This window comes from Ixodes scapularis, unplaced genomic scaffold (assembly GCF_016920785.2).
Source record: "Ixodes scapularis isolate PalLabHiFi unplaced genomic scaffold, ASM1692078v2 PGA_scaffold0__279_contigs__length_252992795, whole genome shotgun sequence".
In the NCBI taxonomy this organism is placed as follows: domain Eukaryota; kingdom Metazoa; phylum Arthropoda; class Arachnida; order Ixodida; family Ixodidae; genus Ixodes; species Ixodes scapularis.
This window is the reverse complement of record NW_024609835.1, coordinates 135,747,448-135,754,295: the sequence shown is the minus strand read 5'-3', so window position 1 is coordinate 135,754,295 and position 6,848 is coordinate 135,747,448. Positions and strand designations below refer to the sequence as shown.

The 6,848-nt window shown below is 44.3% G+C and overlaps 1 pseudogene; it reads right to left on the bottom strand.

Annotated features, from left to right (window-relative positions):
• Positions 1-2,730: 2,730 nt before the first annotated feature.
• LOC115316295 lies at positions 2,731-3,264 on the bottom strand (annotated as a pseudogene).
• Between the last annotated feature and the right edge of the window lie 3,584 nt (positions 3,265-6,848).

Below are 6,848 nucleotides of genomic sequence, written 5' to 3'. Positions count from 1 at the left end.
GATCCACTAGGTCCGAGCGTGTATGGTGCCATCTGTAACATAGCCAACCAGACGGTTTTTGGCCGTTTTTTTTTCCTGTGGACAGGGAGGGGGCGGGGAGGGGGGAACGCAGTTCTTTTTAGGCTTATATGTTTTTTATTCAATACCTTGAAATTTCTCTATGATACAGATACCACCTAATGGCACCTTTTTGAAAAAAGTTTAATTGCAGTCTGTTCATTGGCCTCTCTATTCAATTTTTTTTTTACGCCCAAATACAGCTTGAGAAAACTCTTTAGAACTGACCAATGTGACGCCAAGGCTATTTTCATATCTTTCCTTTTACAAACTACATTAAAGTCTGGGGTCACTGGACATCATTTCCCGTTTTCGTAGACAGCACGAACTGGAGAACAAAGCAAGCAGCTTAAAGGGCGACGGTGTTTTGTGGATTCCGCTTGATAAAAAAGCCTCTGGATCGAGCAAACGAGTATTCCATGTAGAACCCAATGTCGTGGGAACATTCCTTCGCTATTCTGAATGTTGAAGGAACGTTAAAACACCATTCGGAACGTTCTAGAGACGTTCGTAGGCGAACATTTTCTAAAAGGTAAGCTGCTCAACATTCTAGGAACGTTCCTTGGCGAACACTCATATTCACAATGTTCTTGGAACGTTCCCCTTCGAACATTCATATGCGCAACATTCTTGGAACATTCGCTTGCTAACATTCCTAGAAATTTCGCAGGTGAAGCCAACTTTACGGAGCTCTCACGCAACCTGTGGTTCGAAACACCATTCACTATATGCCACTTTGTGCCACAAATATGCAAAGTAAGTGGAGTCTCTGGAAACTTAGAATAAGGGATCAGTTTGATCTTATATATGTCTACCGAGGAATGTGATATAAGGTGTAGGAGAGAAGCAATGGTTTTCTTAACTTGATAATGAACTTAGCACTCACTGCGTATGTAAATGGGCAGTTTTGAATAGACCCGATTTTGAGCATCTGAGGTTCATAACTTTGGAAAAGGTTCTTTTAGTTTAGAGTTGGATGCCATGTGTATCCTTTTTTAAGCTCGGAGTGAGTAGTCGGTTATGTATGCAGTCCATTTTGAATGAAAGAAGTTGACAAGTGAAGGGTAGGAGTAAACTGTAGAGGTGTGCGAATATCAAAATATTTCGATGCGAATCGAATCGAATCGAATTGAATATTTTCGAATACGAATATTTTTTATTTGATGTGAATTAACCAAGGATAGGATACTCTACCAAAAACGAACTGGGAATTCTTTTTCAGCAAACGTAATTATAAAAAGGTTAACTTTATTATGACAATAAAAAAATGTCACACATCTGACTGATAAAAAGACAGATAAAGTAATACTAGTAAAACACGCTTTAAAGTATGAAGTTACAGAATGATGTCATGAAGAAATGTAAGTTGTTTCACTTGTTCTGGAAGCAGTGATGCTCTTCTGCTGGTCACAATTCCCCCAGACACTGAAAACAGGCGCTCGCTAGACACACTTGTGACCGGTATCGCTAGGTACCTTCTCGCAAGTCGAGCCAACAGGGGGTACCTTGTGGCACCTTTCTCACACCATCACTTGCAAGGATCCTCTTCCCGGGCCAGGACGGCTTCATGCAAGTAGCTTGCTACCTCTTCTTCAGCTTGCGTCATTGAATGCTGCGTTTGTTTAATGAGGCTGTCGAAGTTTTGCCTCAGCGCTGACCTGGACGGAACTTCAGGGGCCGCTGTCTCTGAGGACGCCCCTGCGCTTCTTTGTGTCTCGGGGATTTTTTGAGCTTCCTCAACTCCCAGGTTCTTCAACAAGTTCCCCATCGACCTGTCCCCTTCGTAGACCACTGCCTTGAACCTTAGGTCTAGGAGCATTGCCAAGCTGGCTACTTGGTCAAATTTGTAGTCAGGAAGTCTTGTCTTGAGGCACTTGGCCAGGTTAGACGAGAACGAGGAAGTTATGGTCTGCTGGCTCATGGAGCTGTTCAGGCATCCAAGGACTCAACACAAGATGGGTATTTGGGCTGAAAAGGTTCGGTAGCTGTCAGCTCCAGCATTGGGCGTTGCTTCTTCTAGTTGCTTCAGAATAGCAACGTAATCACTCATTTACTTCCATTCTGTTCCGGTAAAGCCTTCAATTGACCCCGCTTCAGATGCAAGGTCAACGATTACTGCTTCTCTTAACTCTAAAAGCCTGGACAGCATTGCACATTCATTATTCCACCTTGTTTCAATGTCCTGAACAACATGCAGGGGGGATATGCCTATTTTCTTTTGGTAGCAGTTGAGCCTTTCCTGAGCTTTTGGGCTATGTTTATAGTGCCCAACGATGCCTCTTGCTTTTTTTACAAACTACAGAAAGTCCTGGAGTCATCTCTTTCGCGTCGCTGATGACTAGTTGTAAGGTATGAGCAAAACACGTTCTTTCATACCAAGGAAGTGCATGAGTGGCTGCTCTGATGTTGCGTGCGTCGTCAGTCACTACGTAAAAAGGGCAAACGTCCTAGGGAATGTCCCAGTCTGTGACAAGCTTATCAAGAATTGAGGTAATTCTAGCTGATGTGTGCTTGCCTGGGAAGTGACAGGTGCTCAAGTTGTAGCGAGTGAGCTTGAGCTGCGAGTCCAGGAAGTGGCAGGTCAGGCTGATGTAGCTTTCGTTCGTTCTGGACGTCCACATGTTAGAGGTGAAGGAGAGAGACTCCATGCCACTCTCGAACGCAATCTGTAGCTCAAGTCGAACCTTCTTTCTAGTGTCGTCGTACAAGTTCGGCACTAACGTGCGCGACAGCGTTGTTCTCGATGGTGGCAGGTAACCTGGGACTGCCTCCTTCAATAAATCCCGGAATCCTCGGTCTTGCACAATCGTGTACGGTTGCAGGTCGAGCGCAACCATCTTGGCAATCTTCAGGTCCAAAGCCTCTCGTGTCGCTTGCGGCAGTGCCGTTTTTCTCAACACATCAGCAATGCTTGGATGATTAGCAGGCTTGACTTTAGCAGCTGCTTGAAACTCCGCATACTGATTGGCGTGCCGTCTCAAATGGTTCACGAAAGTAGTGGTCGTGCCTGATGGGGTTTGCAGTGAGCTTTCGGAAAAGGTTGCACACAGCTTCACCCTGGCAAACTTTTCGGAAATGGGTTTATACGAGACTTCTTGAGCTGGCAGGAGGTTTTGTACTCCGCCGGGGTTGTTGAGTCCCTGACGTTTCCTGTCGTGGCTCCATCAAGCTCAAGCACCAGCAGACACAGACGAGCGCAACCACGTGAACGTAAAGCATGGCACACGACACGAGGGATAAAAACGTGCGCCACGCGGCCACCACAGCCTCCTGCAGAACTAACCTTGCGCAATATATTTTCGTGTGCAATAGTTGTGCCGAGAGAGGGCGCCACAAAGAAGCTATAAAGCTGAAGAAGCAATACGGCTATTTTTCGGCTGAGGGAGCAAGTCTCACTTTGACCGGTGAAAATGGGTAGAAATAAAATGAATACTGGAAAACTGATTAATCAGAAAATCAAGCGGAAAATGACTCGAGTGGCTTGATCCATCATGGCAACGACGGTAACCACTGTACAAATTATCCCCGAAAGTAGAAGTACAGTGGCTTAGTAGAAGTAAGCTGTAAATCCATATCCAAATTCATAGCACCTTGGCCCCTTGGCTTCCTTGGCCCTGTAGGCCAGTGAGCCAGTCTCTATGGTGCTCTATGGGCTCAGTCGTTCAGTTGTCAGTGCACGTGAGTGAGTGGCTGTAGTCCGTGGCGTTAGAGCTCACGACGATGTACGTGCCGTTGCAAATCGTACTCCTTTATCAAATTTATCGCAGCGATGGCTCCGTACATGTTTGCGCCACCCACTACCACTGGGCCGACTCCGCAATCCAGACATCGCGGCAAGCGAAGGTCGGATCGCGCTACCGCGTGCATATGAATTTCCACTTCCATTGCTTCGTACAAGAAACAACAACAAAAAAAGGCACTTAGGTTGGCTTTTGGGGTTTGCCAAGTTCGAAACTATACTGCGCAGCCCAAAAACAAACTGGGAACGTGACCGCGAGTTGGGACTTACCAGCGAGTTTCGAGTTATTCGTAGTTCTCGAATATTCGAAGAACTCAAATACTTCGAACAGTAAAAGTGCGAAGCGAATCGAATCGAATAGCGGGCACTATTCGTGTAGTATTCGAAGTTTCGAATATTCGCACACCCCTAGTAAACTGCCGTTAGTACATGCTCAGGCTGGTGCGCTGGGAAAGCGCCTAGCTTTTGCTTGTACCTTCTAGAAATATATTTCGATTAAAAAATATTGATCGCCCTGTGAGGAGCTTTGTCACGTCCATATATGTAGTACAGCTCATTGGGGCTGTAGCCTAAGCAAGCCGTAATTGTGGAATCTTTCCAAATAGTCCTCAGAGAATGTTCCCTGAATGTAGCGATGTACCCACGCCACGTTCCGAGGAGATTGAAAGGATGTCCCTGCATAAGTTTGCAACATTTCAAGAAAGTTGCAGAACTTCTTTGGATGTTCTAAGAACTTTGTTAGGATACATACTCGAATGTTGATTCAATGTCCTGGTAATGTTCTATGTCGTTCTCAGACCGTTCTAAGAGTATCCCTTAGAAAACATTCCCCGAATGTAGTGATAACTGCTTGCGCCACATTCTGACAACATCGATAGAATTTTCTTACGTAAGTTTGCAACATTCTAAGAATGTTGCAGGAGTTATTTTGACGTCCTGAGAACGTACTTAGAAACCTGTTAGGATATTTTAATGTTGATTGAATGTCCTGGTAATGTTCTGTGTCGTTCTAAGAATATCACTTTGAAAACATTCCCCGAATGTAGCGATCAGTGCCTGCGCCACATTCTGACAACGTTGATAGAATGTTCTTACGTAATTTTGCAGAATTCCAAGAATGTTGCCTATCTTCTTTTGAAAATTCCCGGAATGTTTTCACAAGGTTCTGGTGCTACGTGGGATATACCTGGATGTCTCTCAAAATTTTGTTTAAATGTTGCCCTCTTTTTGGCTGAAATCTACAACTTTCTTAAGGCAACTACCTCAAGTGAAAGCATTTCTGCTTTGGAAACGATTGCACCCCTTCACATGAATTATGGTTTACAAGTGCTCTAAAGACAGCGCTATCTAGAAATTTATATTTTTGAACGAGTTCCCAGACTACTGCAAAGGTATCCGTATCTTTTAAGAAGTGCACACGTTTAAATTTATCTGTGCCGAGAAAGTGAGGGAGAGGAAACACGAGAGGAGGACACGAGACCTAAAGCTAGCTTAGTGCCTTTGTCTCCACTGCACTCGTCGAATACGATGGAAAACGGAACTACGGCGTCCGGCGTTTGGCTTTGCTATTCGAACGCGTTCGACGAGTGCAGTGGAGACAAAGGCAGCTAGCTATCTTTAGGTCTGCCCACTAATATTTCCAATCAGAGCTCGGCATTCTGACGTCCCCTCTCGTCTCCTCCTCTCCTTCACTTTCTCGGCGCATAGACCCTTATGTTCGTTCGACCAGTTGAATTGACATGCAACCCACCTTCTGGAATTCATAACTTGACGTTTATTATAATTTAGATTATCACACATGAAATTCTAACTTTAGGAAAGAATGCAAACTCACAACTCCCAGCCTTGAGTATGTCATAAGTAGGGCTCCGTGTTTTCAGAAAAATCCGAAAAACTCCTAAAAACACCCGCCGGTAGATTTTTTGTCAATTCGCATTTATCCGATAAACTCCGCATTGTTATGTGCCCATGCCACCCCCTCTCCCCCCCCCCCCCCCCCAAACCCGCCAAAAAAAAGTAATTTTCTTATTTTTGTTTACAATTTGGGCAGCGCAGGATTAATGGTCCTGGGAAATTGACACCATAGTCATATTTCAAAGCTCGTACTGTTGTCAAAAAGAGGTCTTACGGCTTGTCTCGTCAAGGTTGGTTCAGGGAAACAGGTCATCGTACCGATCGTGTCACGACAAAAGCCACTCTTTTGGTTTTCAGTTTGGGCCATGGGATTTGGGATTTAGAGAAAGGAGAGGCTATGTTTATGGGGGTAACAGTGAAAGCTACGTACCATAGAGATTGTATAAAATAGGGAAGAAGGGTACTTGGAACTTCTCTATTACATCTTAACCACTCCACCTCACGCGGCCGCGGGATAGATTGATGGGATGACTACGAGCTTCCTTGCGGCTACCTCCGGCAGTTTATTGATTTTAAGGTATCGACGTTTATCGAAGTTACACTTGTGTGCGACTTTGGTCGTGGTACAAATTGGTATTGCCAATGACACCAACACCAAATCCAACTGAAGAAATCTGAATTGATACAAGCGCGTTTTATTTTTGATTTGGCGTACGTTTTCATCCGGTTAATATTTATTATCTTTTTATTATGAAACACTGCGAAATTAATCTCCAAATTTCGGTGAATTGGGATTTCCGAAAAATAAACTCCGATAAACACCGAATTTTCGTCAGAAAAGAAACTCCGGTAAACGCCCTCCGAATTTCACAAAAAATAAACTCCGAAAACACGGAGCCCTAGTCATAAGATAATCACCAAAGTGCCTGCTGATAAAAACCACTACCTCTGACTCCTGTATAATCATCTTCCGCTCATCAGCCATAATGCCTATGACGTCATAATACATTCGCTTTAACATGACTCGCGTGAGTGGACCCCGAAGTTTCGCTTTAGTACCAAAAAAATCTGAAGTTTTTGCAATGATGATTGCAACAAATAAAGGGAATTTGATCTGCTGAAATGGAAAAACACACGATAAAGCATAAATTAGATAAAGGACAACATCCAGAGCAGACGAGGTTTGTTTTCACACATT